We start from the raw sequence: 22,121 nt of genomic DNA, 5'->3' as shown, positions 1-22,121 counted from the left end.
GGGACGCTGAATATATGAAACACTGCAGGTGCTTTAATTAGAGCAGCTCCTGAGAGCTTAAGTGCCGCCCCACCCCCTTACCCCCAGAGCACATGTAAAGATGATTGTTGTGCCTCTTTCTGTCCCAGAACAGAAATATCCTGGGATTGGCTTGTACACAAATCATCATGCTAATCGGAGTTTAGTGCGCAGCTGAATGTACTGCTAATTTTGTGCCATTGATTCAATGATGCAATTTCAGGATAGCTGTTCAGATGCACTTTGTGATGTCCTGGAATAAATTATTTATCCTGGGACAATGAACATGGACATCTGGATGATTGCTGACTGGTTGATCCTGGGACAAATACAATGTCTGTTTATAGTCTAGTGGAATGTGACCAGTCTGTGTTCTACTACATCACGATGGTTGCGTCTACACGTGCCCCTATGGTGCCATTGTTACTGGGCTGTCATTTAGTACTTCCTTTGGGAGGTCATTTCATGATTTTTGCCCACGCATGCTACGTTGCTGTAGTGCATTGCTACAGTAACGTACCATCTCATGTAGACATGCCCAGTGACTCCAGCATCTGCTTGTAGTAAGGTGTCTCTTCCTCTAGCCCCTACCACACTCTGGCCTCTCTTGCAAACATATCTACAACACAAAGAGCACTTGGGGAACCACACAATATAGTCAGACAAAAATTTTCATTCAGAAGTTTCTTTACCACTCAGAAATCTTGTTTGGAAATGGGGAAAGTCTGCTTTTTATTTTTTTATTTTCCTTTTTTCCCATAGAACTAAAATGTTTCCAGGTTTGAATCTGAATGTTCCAGGAACGAGTTTGATTTATTCTGTTTCATCCCCTCTGACTACTTCCCCCACCCCCTTTTTCCCTCCCTCTTCTTCCTCTTTTGTTCTTCCCTCATGACCAAGTGAAAAGATGAAATAAAAAAGAAGATAAATAGAGCGGAAATCAAAAACCCCCTGAAACTCCAAACAAAATATTTTGAAAATCCCCATTTGCAAAACTAAGGCTTTAAATTTGTATAATGTTCTTTTTCCAAAGCTGCAGAATAGAAGATGGCTGCATCATTTCTTGCAAATGCATGTGCTTCACTTTTCTGACCAGTTCTGTTGCATGATCTGTGCTGTGAGGGTTTCACAAAGGATATGCTAGTAGGAGGCGCAGGGAGCTAAGAGGGTACTACAGAGAGATGGGCCATTTGGAAACCACAATAAAGAAAATTAATTAAGACTACAGAGTGATTGCTACAGGGCAGATGAATGTTTCCCCATGCTCCTGAACATCCATTTGGTGGCAGTCTGGGGAATGTTTGGGTTAACTGAGGGTTAACTATGATGTTGAGCATGGAGCTAGCTTCTCCTCCCAAGTTCATAAAGGTGTGTTTGTCCTTTTTCCATGTTCTCACGGGCCAGAGAAAGTAGCAGTTGAATGCACATAGGCTGAAAGCCCACTGTCACATAACTAATTGGAAAAGCCTCTTCCACAGGCATTGTGCGATTCAGCGGAACTGCTAGTGGGGTGTCCTCTCCAGGCTTCTGCACTTGGCACTTTCAGGCTTTGCACTGTGATTATTCTCTGTCCCTGGAACAGCAGGGAGAGAACAGAACTGCTGAGTTTTATTGCTGGCCAAGTCAAGCAACAAGCAATTTCCACTCTTCAATCAGCAAAGACACAACATCTGTGTGCATTTATTGTGCATCTAAAAGTTCATATACATGTATAGACAGACAGCTTGAGCTGTCATATGTTTATTGGCAGTGTATTTTCTGGCCACTAGATGACTCTGAACTATATAGAGCTCTACACAGGGTGCAGCCCTGGATAAACAAGGGTGACAAAGCTGGTTCTGAAACTGTATGGAAACCTGTTTGCGATGGTAGCTGTTTTCTTTTATTTCCCCATGTTTTAAAATAAACGGATTCCATACAAGCATGACAATAGGCATGATCCATAGGTTCCTGGCTAGCAGTGTTGTAAACTTTGTAGCAGGCACATTCAGCCATACACAATGGACAAAATTCTTCTTTTATGCCTCTACTAGATATGTCATGACAGTCTTTTGTGACAGCACTGGATCATGAGCAGAACATGGCAGCATGAGTTCTGTAGTGCAGAGAAGCAGTGAAGCAGTTAATGGTGTGGGTATTATATAGCTGAATTACCATAAAGAGCAGGAGTCAAGCTTTGCAAAGAGCTGATTCTTTTTTTTTCCGGTTTGCTGGCAGTTCTGAAAGAGGACAAAAAAATTGTCAGAGTCCAATAAAATGTTTCATTTGGCAAGAAACACGGTGTCACCTTGTTTTTGAGAGTCCTTAACTTTTTCCAAATTAAAATTTAAGGAAGATTTCAAATTTGGAAAAACCCAAATGCTTCACTTTGAAAGTGTTGCTTCTTATTTTTAAGAGTAGGTATTTCTTCCCCCGCCATGAAGAAGAGTTTGGCAAAATTAGTACAAATTTTCATCCTTCACTGTGGCCCAATCAGCATTTCTCATACAAAAAGAGTTTTGCCCACTGGATATTTTCCTCCAGTCCACCCAGGCACCCGAGTCCTGCAGTAGGACCACACTGTGCTAAGCACTGCACAATGGCAGAATAAAAAGAGCTTCTGTCCCAAAGAGTTCACAGTCTAAATAATGTTGGGGAGCTCCCAATTAATTTGCTGTTTTGCTTAGTAAGGAATGCAGCTGGCTGGCATTAAAGACAAAATGAATGGTAAAGCTCAGAGCATAGAGATTCCTAGTGTGATCTGTATAATCAAAGATCTTGCTCACCAGCCCAGGGTGAACGGTACTCTGTTATCATCTTAGCTCTAGAAGAGCAGAAAAGAGTCTCAGACAGTTTATTTGAAAACATTAAGCACCCTATTTACTTCTTTCCAAGAGAAAAGGATGGTGGAGGACTTGAAAAACCTGCTGAGAAGAGAAAGGTTTCTCTTTTTCATTTCCCAGCTTAGGAGGGGAATCCATCCGTTCCATCTCTATTTGCAGATAGCAGCTTTTCCTTCCTAACTGTTGCACCTCTCAGCAGTGTGTGTGAGGTGAAGAGGGGTAAGAGCAAGGCATGGAACAATCTGGGCAAATAACGGGGGAGTGGGAAGCTAGTTGTGGGTGTTTTTATAAGAGGAGTGCAGGGGCAGTGAAGAGTGTTGGTTGTAGCCGTGTTGGTCTAAGGACATAGGCAGACAAGGTTCTTTGTGTAAATCCAACATCTTTTATTAGACCAACTAAAATAGTTGGAAAAATTCTTCTTTGCACACTTTCAGGTACAAACACCTTTCTTTAGGCAGAGGAGTTGTTTTGTGCTCTTTCTGGATGGGACAGAAGCCAGAAGACAGGGACAGGAGGGAAATCTTGATTTATGAAAAAAGCTGCTATCCAGGATGACACATGCTTAGAGATAAACCTGCTCTAAAAGGGAAGGTCTTACTCACTTCAGGAGCTATTGGCTTCTCCCCAGGAGAACTGCAGTGTGACCAGCTCCCAGATTCCTGGGGCAGCTCTAGAGCCTAGAGAGTGTTTGTGTCCACAAGCACGTCCAGTCTAGTTAGCCCCATTCTTGCCCATGGACTGGGAGAGGAGTACTTTATATGGGACCTTCTAGATTCACGTGGGTGCCACTCTTCTGCCTCCTCTGGAGAACAGAAACCTCCAGGCAGGGCAGGGTAGAATCAAGCATGAGCAGATGAGGACAGAGCAATGGACAGCATAGGGCACAGCAGAAGAAAGAGTTTTAATAATTTTCTGAGGAAAATTTGCAAAACTTTTCATTATCATCAACATTTCCCATGAACTTTTTTAAAAGCTGAAAAAATGAACCATTTAGGAAAAAAATGTTTGTTTGGTTTCCAGTAAACATTTATAGGAGAATAGCAAAGAGGTTTGTGGAAAATTTGAACAGAGGAACATTCTGGTTCTCATTTTTCATCAAAAATGTTGATCCTCTCATCCCCACATATGAAACCCCATTTTGATAGGAGAACATTGCTCTGCTCTAATACAGACCAGAATATCATGGGCAAAGGAGGCCTTGGCCTCCAACTGTGATAGATGCAGTGATGTTCCCCACCTACCAGGAAGCTTTTATTTGGTACAGGTGGGAGCCTAAATTCCAGAGGACAGTAAGGAGGGTGTCTCAGACTAGAGTTAGTTGTCACAAGGGGTGCAGACAGAAGTGACAATTTTCTCCTGGTCTGGGCCCTGAAAGCGCTCTACAGCCATGATCCAACACAAGTGCACAGCTGCAGAGTGCTTTAAAAGGGCCCAGTCCACAACCATCTGAACCCTTATTACATGAGGGTTCAGATGAAGGTACTCCCAAATGGAGCACCTTCATTAACTTGTGTCAGCACTGTTTTCAGAATGGGAGGCGGGGGGGAAGGGAGCAGAGGGAGCTCATTCTGGGGGGTGCCCAGACAGTGCTGGTGGGTGGAGTGGTTGCCTATTCCAGTGCAGGCTGGGAAAACCCCTGAAGGGACCTCCCTCCCTTGCCTTCTCCCCTTCCCATCCTGAGACAGCACTGGGGGCTGGGAGAGGGGAGGCAGGGCTATAGGATGAGGCTGCAGAGACTCAGCCTCTCTCTCTGGATCTGCTCCAAATTGGAACTAGCATCTGTTGGGTCAGGAGGATTGGTTTAACTCATGGTGCTTTCTGTAAAACGCCATGAGTTAGTCCAGGGAGCTGCACTTCTGTCTGCTCCCAAAATAGCTGAAAGCAAAACTTCTTGTGTTTTTGGTAGGCAGCTACAAGTGATTTTGGCCTTGTCCTGAAAGTAAGTTTGTCAGTAGTTGGTAAGTTCCTCTGAGGAACTTGTGTACAGGGGACTTTGAACAGTAAGCAAGGGGGTGATTTTACAGCACATTACTTACTTCACATTAACTCCCAGTGTAGGCATGCTTAGTGACTTACCAAGTGTGAAGTAATAATAAAGTAAGATATTTTTCAGGATTTGTTGAGTAGCATTAAATCCTGATATCAACACAATCAGCTAAACCTGCTTTAATTCAGTCCATTTTTACTGAATCAGAGTAGGTGACTCTTGAGGGCCCTTCCAATTCTGATTCTATGATTTCACTTCATTTCAGTGGGAACTATGGTAAACCGAATTAAGGCCACTTCATTTATGAATCAAATGGCCCACACAGTGGTTTCATACAAGTTAACAAATCCACTTGAGATTCATACCTTAGTTTCATAGTTTCATAGTTGGTAGGGTCAGAAGGGACCTGAGCAGATCATCAAGTCTGACCCCCTGTCATGGCAGGAAATAGTACTGGGGTCAAACAACCCCAGCAAGGTGTTTGTCTAACCTCCTCTTAAAGACCCCCAGGGTAGGAGCCAGCACCATTTCACTTGGAAGTTGGTTCCAGATCCTAGCCGCTCTAACTGTGAAGTAGCACCTCCTGATGTCTAGTCTGAATCCCCCCTCTGCCAGCTTGTGACCGTTATTTCTAGTCACTCCTGGTAGTACTCAGGGGAACAGGGACTCCCCCAATGCCTGCTGGTCCCCTCTGACTAGAGGGCGTTAATTTGGTTTAACTTTCCTGAGTGCTTCAATATTGACAAGCCCTGAATCTTTCCTCTCCGTCCTCTGGACTTGCAGCTCCAGAATGAAAAAGAGTAGAGTCTTAACAGCGATCCCTGGGTCCCCCCAAGGTAAGAGGCTGTAATATAAAACCATTTTAAATGTGCCTCTCATCCTGCTGAGCTCATTCATAGTGACTTAACCCATCTGGCTGCCCTTCCCAAGGTCCCCCTATTTGTCTGTCACTCTTCCACTTTTTCGGTGGTGAAGATAAAAGGTTTGACACTTCTTAGAAACAGAGCTAATGTATTATCCCCACCACCACCGCTGCCGCTTCACCCCTCCCACCCTTTGTCTCATTCAGCTTCATGCCCCCCTTTGTTTAGCATTTTAATTATTTTAATTACCTTGTTTGCCAGCTTATCTCTGAGCTCAAACCCATCCGCATGCACACACACAAACACACAGACTTTTATCTCCGGCCCTCTGTGGACACCATTAGCATTTCTGCTCCTGCTTCTCGTTGTGGAAAGGAGAAATTAGCATTTGTTCATCTCATTTCTGTTTTGATTGGGGCAGGCATTGTGCCACTGGAACAATACCTCGCCTCCTCAGCTTGTCTTTGTTCAGGGTCACTTTATTCTCCCTAGAAGAATGGGGCTAATTTATCTCTATTTTCCCCTTACATATCCATTTCAAACAAAGGCAGTGAGAGATTAAAAATAAATACAAAGCTCCTGCAGAGGCCAATGCTGTCCCAGGCTCATTTGACTGTACAATATTTCAACATTTTACCTTCAAGGCCCAGTTTGGACAATGCTGCCTGGGCAACTTACTACAAGGAGTATGGGTAATGTTGTAGGCACTGAGCTGGAGGGGTGTGCAAGGGAGCGGAGGAAGCACAATATTGGTGGGGAGAGGGGACGGAGGGATTGGGAGATAAGTTGTGTGTAGTGTCTACATCAAGAGTAAGAGCTGAGGAGGCTGGAGACAAATGCCTGGCAGAACTAAACCGTTTGAAGGAAGCAAACATTTCAGTAGAAAATTCCAGCTTTTTGTTAACAAATTGAAAGACATAGAACCTGTGAATGAAAATTGCCTAAAAACGCAACAGCTCCATTTATGGGGGTTCAGTTTTCAGATTGAAAAAGCAATTACAGTTCTGAAGGGAATTTTTTTTTTTTTCCTTTTATGTAGTTGAAAATCCTTTCCCCCTCCCATCTTTTTTTTCTGTAAAAAATTTTCACAAGAGATCTTGTGGCCATCTCTACTGGGAGATGCAGCTTCTGCAGTGGCTGTGTGCTGGTGTTGGAGCTTCTTTCCTTAAGGGATTGAGATGCCTAGGAGCCCTTCTAGTTTTCTTGGGTGAATGCAAAGCCACCTCTGTGCCACAGCTTTCCCTCAACAGCAAAATAACAGTGATCTTAAAATGACTCCCTGCTGCCCTGAGATGGGAAGGGATAAAGAACCAGGCATCAAGAAACCACCTACTCATTTTCTTTGAAGGTGCTCAGATGCTGCAGTGAATGTGAGATAGCTAGAAAGAGGTTAGAACAAGGGCAAGGTAGGAATTTTTCAGTTAAATGGCTTTTGTCAGAAATTGCAGATATTTCTCAAACAAAGATGTGTTGCCTGAAGGTACCAGTTCTAATGAAACATTTTTTCTTGGGAAAGGTTTCTTATGTCCAGAACAGAAAAGAGTGAGAGACCAGAGCAGTGGTGTAGTCAGGCACCAGCCAGGGATGCAAGGAACATAAAAAGAAGTCCTTGTTCTTCTTGGTTCAGACCTATCCTGGAATAGCCAATGTCATGATGGTAAGGGCACTCATGTGGTGCTCAGGAGAATTGCAGAGCAAGGACCTGAACCTCTGTCTCCCAACCCAGACTGCTCTACCCTTGGGCTATCAAGTATTCTAGGGTGGATCAGTCGGTCTCTCTTCTCTCGTCCTCTCAGGAACACAGCAAAGGTTTGGTTTTTGTCCCAGTGCAGAGCAGGGACATTTCTGATGTCTTAGTTTTGTGAGACAGGAAATCATTTCCTTCATCAGCTCTACAAGCCTTTTGCTTTATCACCTAGAGCTCCAGAGCTGCTTTATCACCTAGAGTTCAGGCTACTGCCTCCTCACTTGTTCCTGCAACTGGTTCTCAGCTCAGTGCCCTTGAGATACCAAACATCCCTCTGGAGGACAATCCCAGGTACAAAGCAGCAGATGTCAGTGCTGGCTGCCAGCCTAAGAAAGCAGCCAGGTTACTGGGGTACCACCAGAGTGGTACTGCAAGCCCCGTTCCTCCTTCCCCATTGACAATTAATGCCATCCATAACTCTGCTACCAGAGAACTTTTTGCAGGTCCTAGTATCTAAGCTGCTTGTCCCATTCCCACCCAGACTCTGCCAGTCCAGTGGAGTGGGTTGACACATTGTATAGTGATTTTTGTATCAGAAGGAGGGGTTGAGAGTGTAGTGGCTCCTGCTAAAGCACCAGGCGGAGGTGGGTGGTGGTTGTAATTAGCAGGGATCCAGATTTTCCCATGGAAAATCCGGATCCTTGGTAATTAGATCTTTGAACACAGACAGTCCATCTTCCTTGGAAACAAGTTTGACTCCTGCCTGATAAAATCTAGCTTTGCCGTAGTAAACATACAAAGCAGAACATCTGTGTGATACATACACACAGCTGTGCCCTCTGTGTCACCAAGGATGCATCTGAAGAACCTACTATTTACTGACAGGATATTAGAGGAGAATTTCTTGGAGTCTTGAACCTCTTTCACGGCTCCTCCCCCATTCCCAGGAAGCACAAATATATACAGGGTAGGGATCTAGTGGTATTAAATCTCGGGGTAACATTCTGCTCAGCCTTATGGGAGTGTGTGGAAGAAGCATGGACAGCCATCCTACAACTTCTGGGAGCCTTCACACCTTTTGTACTCGGGCAGCTCAAGGCTTCAGTGAGATTCCTCAGTGTAAGGGGTGTAAAAAACTTTTTCATCTTGGGTCAGGTTTTCATAAATCAGCATAGCTTCCCCAAATCTAAAGGAACTATGCCACCATATAGCAGCAGAAGTATTAGTGCACTACTACCCTGCCTCTTTATACGTGGGCTGCTGGTTTAGTATCTTGGAGACAGTGTCATTTTGGGCATCAGGACTTGTATGAAGTCAGTGTGAGCTGTCTAATGGTGTCTGCTACTTTAATGATTCTGGTATATATCTGTCCCTACTAGGGCTGTGCAAAGCTTAGGTCCCTGATTTGATTTGGTGTGATTAGGTGGCCAAATTTCCAAATCTGAATTGAATCAGAGGACCCTTTAATCTCTCTGAATCAATTATTTCCGGTCCACTTCTGGGTTTGCTGCTGAGCACTCTAGAAAGCCCCTCGTGCTGTTGTGGGACACTCCAAGCACCCCAGCACGGCAGCAATCACGAGCTGCACTGCTGCTACATACTCAAGGTATGTAAAAAAAAAAACTTTTAAAGCTGTGCCTGTGCCTGAATTGCTGAGTCACTGAATCAGCATTGAATCGTCAGATTCGGATTCGGCCAAATCGAATCAGGGACAGTGATCCAAATCAATGGATCGAATCACTGTCCCTGATTCAGGCCGAATCCAAATCCAAATTGAATAGGGACCATTTCGCACAGCCCTAGTTCCTATCTGTGTCTTGGGAGAGATTGAGATGTTTAATTTGAGGGGTTCAAATAGCTAAAAACTTCCAGTTTCTACAGGGTGCATCTGTTCCCAGGTAGGGTGTGTGTGTGTGTGTGTGTGTGTGTGTGTGCGTGCGTGCGCGCACACACATGCATGCTAACATTCAAATGCTTTGAGGTTTGCTTAAAATCATAAGATTTAAAAATAAATAAATCTTGGGTTAATTTAGGTGCTGTCTGGTGTTTAAGTGTCTAGAAATCACGTTTTCCAGCTTTCCTCCACAGCTAGAAACTTCCTTTGTTTTGTTTAAGATGAAAGCTGGGAGCCTCCCATCATCACAGGGCTCTGGGAGTTGAGGGCTTAAGAAAAGCACAGCAAATCATAAGAGCTGGAAGTGCAGAGCAAGTGTCAAGTTACAGAATGAGGAGAGGGCTCCTGCCTCATTCACTTCCCTTCATGTTCATTATAGGTAGGGACCTACCAAAACGGCGATTTTGTGGATTTTATGGAAATCACAACATCTGGCATGGTCCACAAAATTGGGCAATGCCCTGTGAAATCTTAGGAAAAAAAAACATTACTGACAATAAAATGCTGGCTCCCCAGGGAAAGCCAGCAGTTCTCATGGCGCAGCAGCCTGGCTGTGCAGCCTGATGGGAGGCGGAAGGGGTAGGGGAAAGGGAGAGCTGCTGGCACAAATGGGAACCCAAAATAGCTTCTGCTTCCACCTCTTGCCTCGGACTGGCTGAGAGGGCTGCTTGTCATGTGGCCCCACCCCTCTCCACTAATCGGCAGCAACTATAGGGCTTCCTGATTCAGCCTGGCAACTATTTAAACACAATGAAAGGCCCTCAACTTCCCCACAGATGTGTAAACATATTGCAAAGAGGTCTGGTTTACCCTGACAATGCAGGTGAACCACACCAGAAGGCTCCCCTGAAATGCCTTTCACAGATGATGTCATGGGAGCATTTTTCCATGATCATGGTTGCCTTCATCCTCCCAGCACTCATTCTCTTGGGTAGGACATGGCCACTGCATGGCCAAGAGTCTCTGCCTTACTTTCCGCCTCCGAGGGTTGTTTCACAACATACTCTTGCTCCTCTGACCACAATCCCAAGAGTCTACTCCATTTCTGCTACTCTCTTCTAAAAACTAATTTACACACTTGACACATTTAATGTATTAATAAAAGGCCTCATACTTTTGATTTATGTCATTAGGCAGAATAGAGTGAATTAAACACGTTGTGGATAAGGATAAATCTCTTAAAAGCTTGCCTTTAATGAGACCAAACTGTGGTTTTTATGTACCCAGTAAAATCCTTTAATACACAGTAAAGGAATAAATACAAATTTCATCAGGCAAAGCAATCAGAGAAATGATCACTAGACTTGCTAATAGTATCTAAACCCGTTAAATGAATGAATCTCTTGCACACATGTCTACCAATATAAAAAGAACTTCTTTAGCAAATGTTTGACAAATGTCAGCTTTAACTCCTATAGTATATATAAGATAGTTCAATAGTTTGGGATTCTCTAGTCAAGTTTTTTTGTTGGTTTTTTTTTTAGACACAGTATCTCAAGTTCCCTGTTGAAAACAGATGAGCAGGATGACTGAGAAACTTTATTTCTTAGGGAAAAAATATCCAGTGAACTTTTTCCTGCTCTTGTGCTGTTGATAGACCAATCTTAGTTTCTGGAAATGGGTATGATACTTTCAGGCAAATAGTTTATACCAACAAACTTAAGCCTGCAAGTTGTTCTTTTCAGTTGTTTGCTATTTGTGGCATGTGATTGGTCACTAGTCACATGATATTATTTCTCGCCTCCCCACTGGATATCTAGAATATTTAATAGAGTAGAAAAAATGAGTAACAAATAGGAAATAGTAAATACTGTTCATGCAAGGGTATTGCTAAATGCATCAAAAAATGGGCAGAAACAGCCTAAACAAAATGCCAGGTAAAACAATGACTTTGAGCCCACAAGCTTATCTAATATCTCTCACAGCTAGGGAAAAGGTCTGGTAAAAGATATTATCAGACAAACCTTGCTTCTTGCATCTTTCCTGGGCTATCACAGCTACAACAACATTCCAACCCTACTTCAAATAGGGTAATTTGTTTCAAGTACAGTTAGCATGCAGGCATTGGAGACCGGGGTGACGCGTAAGGGGTGCATGTGGGTACACGTGCACTCCCTGAGTGTGGCGGTGCACCCCCTACAAAAAGGTGTTGCCAACAGTGTTGGCAGCACTTGCAGGCGGTCGCCACTCCCTCCCTCCCCTGTCCCCACTGCCAGCAGCATCTGCTAGCAATAAGTCACCCCTGGTCAGCGCTCACCCCCCCACCCCCCCACTGCCAACAGTGCCAGCGGCATCTACAGGAGCTCTCACTTACCGTCACCATACTCCCGCCGCTGTCACCATGCTCCCACTGCTGCCGTGCCTTCCCAGCTGCTGGGGACACATGTTGTTCATGATTGGAGAGAATAACTTTTCCACCTCTTGAATATCAGAGAAATCAGAATTAAAAATCCTAGGGTTAGGAGGGGCCTCAGGATGTCATCTACTCCAGCCCCTTGCTCAAACCAGGACCATCTCCAACTAGATCATTCCAGCCAGGGCTTTGTTGAGTCAGGCCTTAAAAAATTCCATGGATAGAGATTCTACCGCCTTTCTAGGTAATCTGTTCCAGTGTTTTACCACCCTCCTAGTGGGAGAGTTTTTCCTAATTGTAACATGAGGGCATCCTACGGGTCGCCGTGCTCTCCCCGAACGCCCCCTTACTGTGCCAAGTTGCCTAAAGGGCACCCTCTATTCTCGCCTGCCACAACTTTGATGTTAGATATATATTATAGGGAGGTTGCCTTTTCATCCTCTTGGGACACGGTTATCCTACTGTACCCGGGCCCCGTCTGGTAATGAGTGCTTCGGGGTACCCTCGCCTTATGGGCTATGTGTGGCTCCAACCATCCCTTTACCACGCCCCAAGCATTGCAGATGTGACAGACGTTGTTCGGTCTCGCCCTGCGCCTCATGGGGAGCTCGGGCTCTCCGCAGCCCTGTCTCACCCCACGCCCTCTCTGGAGCTTCTCAATCGCTGCTCCCTCTCTGGGGCTGGGACTCCACACTACGGTGAGCCCCCTATCAGGCCTCCTCCAACCCCTAATAGCCTCACCCAAACCTCCAGTGAAAAACAGCAAACAAAACACAAGCCCCTGGGCTATAACATAAACTCTAGCTGCTTGGCTATAACATTATTCCAGCCACCCTTAGGGTGTTTCATCTCTCACCACTATCAAGCTGCTCGTGCATTCAGGCCTCTTCCCTCTGCTCTCTCAGGCAGAGCTCCTTCCCCCTTGGCTGCCAGCAGGGACCCCCCCCCCAGCCTCAGGCCTGGGATTTATATAGGAGCCAGGTCCTGCCCCTTCCGGTCACAGGCCAGGTGCAGGTGCGGCCACTTCCCTCATTAAGCAGTTGTCCCCGCAACCTGCACCCGGGTTCCTATCCCTGCTCTCAAAGTAGCAGGCACCTTAGTGCCCTGCTACACACCTCCCCGCCTTAAGACCCTGACTCACCAGGGCGGTCTTTGCTGTTGTTCTTCTTAAGCTCTCATTCTTGCTCGCCGACCATTCATCTATACAGAGGCCGGCGCGGGGGGTGGGTGGGGGGGGTGTTCAGGCACCCCCTACTCACCTTTTCCCCAAGGTGCACCATGTGGGATTTCATAGGAGTTGCCCCGCCACGGGCAGTCCCCCCACATTAGTCAACCTTGGTAGGCTGAACTTTCAGTCGGTTGAGCTCTCGCCTTCCAGGGTTTATCCTCTCCTCCCATGCTAGTTTCCTGTGAGAAGGGGAGGGGGAAGAAAAGACATTTCCCTTGCTCCCCTAAAACTGAGCCCCGTTGTGTGCTGGCTTACACTTTCTCATTTCTCCCCCGGGAGTTCTTGTCTACTTTTTGGGGTTCTTCTCTCCCTCACATCTAGCTTGCCTATATTCAACCCCTGTATACCCTGCTCTCTTTCCTAGGGCCAGTTGTGGGGTTTCTCATCTCCTTATGACTTTCTGGAGATCCTGAAGACTCCCCCAGATCTCCCACTGTCTCTCCAACGTTTTCTGGGCATCTTCTCCCCTCCACAACTCTACCTTCCCCTGGCCAGTAGATCTTCCTCCCAGTCCCTTATAGATCTTTACATAGGCTACCCATCCAACTTTCTCTTCAATGAGTTTCCTCAACATCCACCACTTAAGCTGCCTAGGGATATTCCTCACATAGATTTGCGGTTTCTTTTCAGGCTTCGGTCCCCCCTTTGGGTTTTGTTCCCTTCTCCTCATCTCCTGCCCTTTTCCCCAGTTTTCTTGTCTGTGCTCCACCGATCCTTTTTTTTGCGGGGCCTATCTTTGATCCATATCGCCCCAGGCCCCGGGCCGCCTGTGTATAGTCCTGACAAATTAAGCAGGAGGTCTCACTCCTTGGGGCCGTCTGTTTACCCTTCCCTGCCATCCCCACATCTACCTGGTCCACTCCACCTGGCTGCCCCTGACTGGGTCCTGTAACTCTTCCCTTAGCCTGGGGTCTGAATAGTTCTCCCAGCTGGCGTCTTAGCCAGCTCATCTCCATCGCCTGGTGCTTCTGCCATTGGTCCCATCTCCGGGTCCAATACTCTAAGATTGCCGGCGGGGCCTGCTTTTATAGGGTCACAGAATTCTCCCCTGCGGATTTTTCCTTCCTGGTGCTTTTTCCGGACTGTCCTGTTCCAGCCTCCTCCCTGGGATCCCCTGGGGCTAGGTCTCTGGGGAACTTTGTTGGCTCAAGATACTCCAGAGGTCTCGATCGGATTATTTCTAACAGTGCCTCTGCCTCCTTCAAGGACCCCTTCAATATTTCCATCTCTCTATACTGTTCTTGGTGTTCACACTTGGCGGCCCCCATGTGCTCCGCTAGCTGGGTTCCCAGAGCCTCCAACCTGGCCTGCATTATGTTCGCGGTATTTAAGGTCTGAGGTTTCTGCCCTGCTTCTACGAGGTTTGCTACACATCTTTCGTCTAACCTCTCACCCTCCCCCAGGTCTTGGATCTTTTTAACCATCTGGTCATTTGCTTCTTGTAACCTTCTTCTCTCAGTCTCCAGCCCCTGGATTTCTTGCCTCATCGTTTGCACTTCCAGCTGTAACTGCACACTGTCTGCCCTTGTCCCCTCTTCCTTAGCTAGGCTATCTTCTAGGAGGGTTTTAAGGGATTGTGCCTGTTGCCCAAGTTTGTCTTTTTCCCCCTCCATACTCCATAAGTGGGTCTGTAACCAGTCATTCTCTCTCTCCTTGGTCTTTAGCTCCCCTTCCAGGGACAGCCTTTGTTTCTCCACTGCCTCATAACCTGCCCTGAAAATTTTCATCTTTTCCACCTCCTGCAAGAGCACCTTGTCGGTCTCTGCTGCCTGTGTATGGCTCTCCATCAGCTTGTCCCGCATTTCCTGTGCAAGATCTTCTGCACGTATACCTCTCTGTTGCCAACTCTCTAATTCCTCCTGTAATTCCCTTATCTGGTCCTCTTGGCTATGGACTTCCTTTTGGAGTACCCCTATCAGGCCTCTTGCTACCTGTAATTTCTGTAGCACCTCCTTATGTTCTTCTACCTGTTTGGTGCCGGCTTCCAGAGACTTTGTCCTCCCTGCTATCATTTCCTCCTGCAATTTTTTCAATTTCTCTTCCCTCTCCCAGCTCCTCTGAGCCTCCTGGGAAATGAGCTGTTCAATTGCCTGAGTCTTTTCTGCCTCTACCGCCACTAGGTGCCTGATTTCTTTCGATCCTCCCTCTTTCTTGCCCGACTGTACCTGTAGCTCTAATGTGGAGGCCTTCGCCTCCGCTCTCTCTTCCTGGGCTTTTGCTATTCCTAGCTCCCACTCCAACCGGGTCATCTTCTCCTCCATCTCATCCGTCCTCAGTTGCCAGGCCATGTTTTCCTGTCTCTGGCCTCCCATATTTCCTGCCTGAGCCATAACTATCCCAGCCTTGTGTTTCTGGGTCGGGGCCTCAGTCTTACTCCACGAGATCCTGTGCAATGGGAATTTCTCATTCCACCCGACTTTGCAGGCTGCTGCCCCGCTGCTTTCCTATAACTCCATCCTAAGTTATTCTTGCCCACAGGTCCATTCTCCCTCCTTGTTCACGCACGGCTGAGCCTTCCTGGCCAATGCACCACTGTAACATGAGGGCATCCTAGAGGTCACCGTGGTCTCCCCAAACACCCCCTTACCATGCCAAGTTGCCTAAAGGGCACCCTCTATTCTCGCCCGCCATGTCTTTCATTTTATATATATATTATAGGGAGGTTGCCTTTTCATCCTCTTGGGACGCGGTTATCCTACTGTACGCGGGCCCCATCCAGTAATGGGTGCTTCGGGGTACCCTCGCCTTATGGGCTATGTGTGGCTCCAACCATCCCTTTACCACGCCCCAAGCATTGCAGATGTGACAGACGTTGTTCGGTCTCGCCCTGCACCTCATGGGGAGCTCGGGCTCTCTGCAGCCCTGTCTTGCCCCACGCCCTCTCTGGGGCTTCTGAATCGCTGCCCCCTCTCTGGGGCTGGTGACTCCACGCTACCGTGAGCCCCCTATGAGGCCTCCTCCAACCCCTAATAGCCTCAACCAAACCTCTGGTGAAAAACAGCAAACAAAACACAAGCACCTTGGCTATAACATAAACTCTAGCTGCTCGGCTATAACATTATTCCAGCCACCCCTGGGGTGCTCCATGTCTCACCAGTATCAAGCTGCTCGTGCATTCAGGCCTCTTCCCTCTGCTCGCTCAGGCAGAGCTCCTTCCCCCTTCGCTGCCAGCAGGGAACCCCCCCCCAGCCTCAGGCCTGGGATTTATATAGGAGCCAGGTCCTGCCCCTTCCAGCCACAGGCCAGGTGCAGGTGCGGCCACTTCCCTCATTAAGCAGTTGTCCCTGCAACCTGCACCTGGGTTCCTATCCCTGCTTTCAAAGTAGCAGGCACTTTAGTGCCCTGCTACACTAATATCTAACCTAAACTTCCTTTGCTGCCACCTGAGATTAATGCTCCTTGCTCTGTCATCTGTCCCCAGTGAGAACAGTCTAGCTCCATCCTCTTTGGAACCATCCTTCAGATAGTTAAAGGTTGCTATCAAATGCCACTCTGTCTTCTCTAGACTAAATAAGCCCAGTTCCCTCAGCCTCTCCTCAGAAGTCACATGCCCCAGCCCCAAAACCTTTTTGTTTCCCCCCACTAGACTCTCTCCAACTTGTCCACATCCTTTCAGGGTGGGGAGGGAGGGAACAAAACTGGACACAACACTCCAGATGTTGTGGGCTCACCACTGCAGAATAGAGGGGAATAATTACTTCTATTGATCTACTGGCAATGCTCCTACTAATGTAGCCTACTATGCTGTTAGCCTTTGTACCCATTTGAGCCAAAACAGCCGGTGTCTTATACTCTTGAACCAAGTTGTTGTGTTCTGGCAGTCTTCTGCAGTCAACATCCGGGTACTTTGGGCTGCCCCAGGGGTGAGCAATTATTTTGGGCAGAGGGCCGCTTACTGAGTTTTGGCAAGCCATTGAGGGCCATATGACAGGCAGCCCAGGGCAGATAACTATTAATTTTCTAAATTTTTTTAGGGGCTCCACGGGCCAGATAGAATGGCCTGGCGGGCTGCATCTGGCCCCCGGGCTGCATTTTGCCCACCCCTGGGCTACCCGCTCATGATAAGTTTCCCTTAATTTACCCACCATGTCTTGATCTCAAAAAAAAAAAAAATAAAATAAAGAAAAGGGAGGTTCCTGTTCTGGTAAAAACTATCATGAGCATGTTCCCATTGATGATGTTTCTTGGGGCTCCACCTCCCCTACATCCCATCAATGTGCCAACTGAGATTATTATGGCTCCAGTTGTTGCAAATTGTGAGCAGGCAGTATCTAGGTCTTCCTTCACCCTTAATTTACTCTCAGTCCTCTTTGTGTCGGCGGCGGGGGGGGGGGAGATGTACACATATAAATTAATCAGGGGTACCTGGGAGCCTGATAGCATAGCTCATCCTATGCCTAGAAGTGGTTCTGAATTTTCCTGCTCACTCAATTAATTCATGGGCATGTAAATAAAAAATGCAATCAATTCATAGGCAATACAATAAATAATAATCCCAACTGAAAATTCAATGATCAATTCACCAGTTGTTAGGAGAATTCACCCCACATCAACTATGCCCACAACATGGGGTTGTGTATCCTTACCTTCAATCATTTGTCACCCTTAGTTTAATATAAAAGGTCTTGCGTGTGCTGTGAGCCAGTACCTCTACCCTAAGTTTTTCCCGCTTTTCTTTGTTTTTTCTTTACTTTACCCTTCTTGTGGAGTGTTCATCCTCTGGACTTCAGCACGAGGGTTTCCCAGTGTCCTCTTCCAGGATCTTGTTTTCTGGCATCTGGACATGGGCTTCCAAGCAGAGTTTTTTGCTCCTTTGTCCTACACTGTCAGATGGCTGGAGACCCCTCTGGGTCTTCAGTCTGGGGAACTGGCATGGCTGTTTAGCCTGCTCCCTGCTAGGGTGAGCAATGCAGGCATATTGCCCTCTTCTCCCCAGCTGACCAGTGTTCCTGATCCTTTAAGCTCCAATGGCGGATTTGGGTATATGATATCACAACCTGTCTGTTTCTTAATCTTCAGTGTGCAGGTGCTCACAAAGTGTGGTGTTGGTGTTGTGCACTGCTCTGGTCCTTCCGGCTCCACACCACCTGGTGAGAATTAGCCCTTTCCTGCCCTTGCCAGGCAAAACAAGTAGGTGATTGGCGTCTTGGCTGAACTGCCTGGCTCCCTGTCACTTTGTGTCGCTGGGTGTGCTTGGTTGCTCAGTGACAGCCTTCTTGGCAACAAGGGCCCACTGCTGACTCATATCTATCTCATTGTAAACTGTAAGCCCCAGGTGCTTTTCTGCAGATCTGCTGCCTAGCCATTTGGTCCCAAGTCTGTACTGGTGCATGGGATTGTTTCATCACTTGTCCTTGTTGAACCTCATGAGATTTCTTTTGACCCAATCCTCTAATTTGTCTAGGTCTCTCTGAATCAGGTTGGTCAGGCATGACTTGCCCTTGGTGAATCCATGCTGACTGTTTCTAATCACCTTCTCCTCCAAGTGCTTAGAAATGGATTTCTTGAGGACCTGCTCCATGATTTTGCCAGGGACTGAGGTGAGGCTGACCAGTCTGTAGTTCCCTGGATCCTGTTTCTTGTCACATGGGACTCTTCAGCCTAGAAAAGTGCAGGCTCAGGGGTGACCTGGTAGCTGCTTATAAATACACAAGGGGTGTGCATCAGGATCTGGGAGAGTGTCTGTTCACCAGAGCACCCCAAAGGAAAACAAGGACCAACAGCCATAAAGTCCTCCAAGACCATTCTAGGCGGGACATAAGAAAAAAATGTCTTTACTGTCCAAGCCTCAAAGACCTGCAGTAGCCTCCCTCCAGAAGTGGTGCAGGCACCTACACTGAACTCATTTGAGAAATGTTTGGATGTTTATCTTGCTGGGATCCTTTGACCCTAGCTGACTTCCTGCCCCTGGGGCAGGGCTTGACTTGATGATCTTTACATCCCTTCCAGCCCTAATGTCTATGAAATCTCTTTCTTAAAGATGGGCACTATATTTGCCCTTTTCCAATCATCCAAACCATCCTCTCCTGATTACCATGAATTTTCAAAGATAATGGCCAATGGGTCTGCAATCACATTTGCCACTCCCTTTGCGCCTGCTAGTGCATTGCTTCTAGCCCCATGGATTGTGTGTGCCCAGTTTTTCTAAATAGTTTCTAACCTGTTTTTTTGCCACTGTTGGCTGTTCAGTTCACCTCCTCCCCAAACTGTGCTGCCTGGTGCAGTAGTCTGGGAGCTGTCTTTGCCTGTGCAAACCAAGGTAAAAAAAAGCATTGAGGACTTCAGCCTATTCCGCATCATTTGTCACTAGGTTGCCTCCCCCATTCAGTAAGGGACCCACACTTTCCCTGATCTTCCTCTTGTTGCTGACATACTTGTAGAAACCCTTCTTGTTACCCTTCATGTCCCTTGCTAGCTGTAACTCCAATTGTGCTTTGGCCTTCCTGATTTCAGGAAAGTGAGAGCGACTTGAAATCTGGTTGTATCAGCCATGGGACTCAGATAAACTTTTTCCCATTCTGATGAAAATCAGTTGTGACTTGTCAGTAAGAATACAAAGAATTTAAAAATATACATGGCACATGCCACTAGATTTTGCAGTAGGATCTCCTAGGGCTGACATTGTGCTACTGGTTTTGGACTTGCATGTTCATCTTTGGACTCAGCTTTTTTCCATATACTGTGGGCAAGGAGGCATGAAATGAAGAAAGGGCTCCTGTCCTGCTGATTGCACACAGGCACCAAACAGAGCTTTCAGCCACTATCTCATAAATGAGCTGAAGGCAGTGGAATTTCTTTGTTTCTTCAATTTTCTTTTTAAAGCTACTTGCCAGACTGCAGAGACACACTGTGATGAAAGCAGGAGCCTCTTCCTCAGTCCATCACATCTTTTCTATTGCATATGGGACCCTTTGGAGCCTCTTCCCGTATGCCACTTCCATCCTACTACTGACTGCCATGCATTTCCGACAGGACCCCTGGAGACTAACATCCATTTTATTCCCAGGACAGGGCAGGCAAGGGCAGCAGCATGGCTAGACTGTTTTGAACCCTAACCTGAAAGAACCATTCTGTCAATGAAAGGGGAGGTCAAACTCTGTAGCCAGTTTTGCTCCAGTAACAGTGCTGAGTTTGTGGCTGCTTTCCTGTGACATTGACTCTTGCCTCCTAAGAGATGGACAGTCCTTAACTGCAGCACTTGATACCCACTGTCACAACCCAAGGGTGTGATTTTTGTTTGTGTGTTTTTCGGCACTGCTAAATTACTTCCCGCCACTCGGAGCTTTCCTTTGCAGGGTGCATTTCTGAGTTGCAAAGAGGGAAATGCATGGTGCAAAGGAGTTCCTGCCACCCGCATGCAAATTCGTGTCCCGCTATTGGCCAGTTCTAAATTATTCCTACGTGGCGGCTAGTGATTGGCTTGCTAGCCGTATAAGAGGCTTGAGCGGTTTCCGCCCAAGTTGGAGGACTCCACAACCATCTGGAGAGAGAAAAAGAAAAAGAGGAGGGCTTCACGTCTCGTGAAGATCTCTAAGTGCTGCGGACCCTATCGGACCCAGTGCATGTACCTTAAGAAGGCTATAGGGGCCTGATCAGCCTCTAGCCTCTCCCCGTCGCCGAGCGCAATCCTTCAACGAACCCCTTCCCTGCGCGCAAGTTCCACGGAGCCTAGCAAACTTCGTGTGAGTGTATTCAGAGCTCTTTTCTCCGAGTTGTTTTCTTCGGTTGACACGACGGGCTCGCGGGTTTAGAGCCTTCAACCGGATTGGGCTAGAAGGTTCGCGTGGAAGGAACTCTAGTCCGCCTCTCTTCTTTTCTGTCTGTAACTGCAACTCAAGCGAGTTTTCCTGCCTGCACCGTGACCATCTTCGGTGTAAGTAAAATAGTCTTAATCAACCACTAAGCTTCCGTGCCTAATTCTAGCGTGCCGCCTGCCTTCCCCGACCCGGCGTGTCCGGGCTGCTGGCCACAGCCCGCCACGTGAAAAAAGGGCCGTGGACCGCTCCCGGCCCGCACACCCACTAGTTCACATCAGAGCCTCTTGAAGACATAGTTCCCTAGACCCACTAGGAACTGATCTTTGCTGAGAAGCAGACTTGCTGGGCTATCAGAGACTACAACTCAGTTGTAGGCCAACATGAAGTTGTAGGAGCTGGAACAACTAATGATTTTTCAGCAATCCATGTAGAGTGTGCAGGGGAAGAAGAGATGGTCTAATCTATAAGATAATTGAAGTGCTTGGAGGGGCTAGAGAAAAAAGGTGGTAACAGATGATTCTGTTCAGGAGCTGCTTAGCCATGCAGGGAGCTTTTTTATTAGTGGAGCTGCAGACAGACTGGACTTCTCCATAATTCTCAATTGCCAAACCCAATTTTATCTCAATATGGGCAAATACTGCTTTTTAGGAAACTGAAATAAAGTAGGGTGATATAATTACTAATCGGAGCAGTTTACTGCCTGGCCTGCACCAGAGAGGAGATAGACAAGCCCTTGTTCATGGGTTTAATCATTCCTCTTGGTAGAGGATAGGGCACTGTTGAGCGATGGATCTGCTCTGAATTATTCCATTGTTTCCCAGTCACCAGAGCCATGCACTGGGGAGCAGCAAGGTGGGAGCATGGGGAAGCTAGGTTGAGGTTAGCAGCAGGGAGAAGTAGGGGTGCTTCCTCTTGTAAAACTGGGTGGAACTCAGCCCTTCTTTAGACCTGGCTTTGCATGGGTTGACACTGAGCCTGCTTTATCTCATTACTAGGGACCTATCAAATTTGCAGCAGAAGCAGGGTGTGTGGCAGCTCCTTTAATCTTGTGGGTTCCCCCACATACCTCCCCACTGCTGACTGGAGGAGTGGCCCTGCCACTCGCCGCTCTCCACTCACTTCTGATCAATGGGGCAAAAACCATACTTTTAAATATGATGCCATTTTTGCCTCCCTGCTTGTCAGCAGCAAGCAGTGGGGCAGCCAGAGCCACTCAGCCAATCAGCAGTGGGAGGCAAAAAATGGCACCATATTTGAAACAGTGCTTTTTTCTTCCCCGCCGATCAGAAGCAAGTGGGAAGCAGTGAGCAGTGGGACCCTTCCATCAATCAGCAGCAGGGCGTCACGTAGGGGAACCTGCAAGATTAAAGGAGCCACTGCATACCCCACTTCTGCAGCTAATTCCATAGGTCTCTACTCATTTTTGGGGGGCAAGGCTTTCCTGCAGTTTAAACCCATTGACTTCTGTCCTTCCCTCTGCAGCCAGAGAGAACAGCAGTACTCCATATTCTT

At 47.1% G+C, this 22,121-nt stretch overlaps 1 long non-coding RNA gene across 1 annotated transcript in view; it reads right to left on the bottom strand.

The window, feature by feature from the left end:
• Window positions 1-1,598: 1,598 nt before the first annotated feature.
• Window positions 1,599-22,121, bottom strand: part of LOC109280269 (uncharacterized) — a 98,653-nt gene continuing 78,130 nt past the window's right edge. The window contains exon 3 of the long non-coding RNA XR_002086514.2: window positions 1,599-2,237. This is a non-coding gene — a long non-coding RNA (uncharacterized LOC109280269). The remainder of the gene's footprint in view (window positions 2,238-22,121) is intronic.

This window comes from Alligator mississippiensis, chromosome 12 (genome assembly GCF_030867095.1).
Source record: "Alligator mississippiensis isolate rAllMis1 chromosome 12, rAllMis1, whole genome shotgun sequence".
Lineage (NCBI taxonomy): Eukaryota > Metazoa > Chordata > Crocodylia > Alligatoridae > Alligator > Alligator mississippiensis.
Note: the sequence above shows the minus strand (reverse complement) of the source record. Positions and strands in the feature narration are given on the sequence as shown.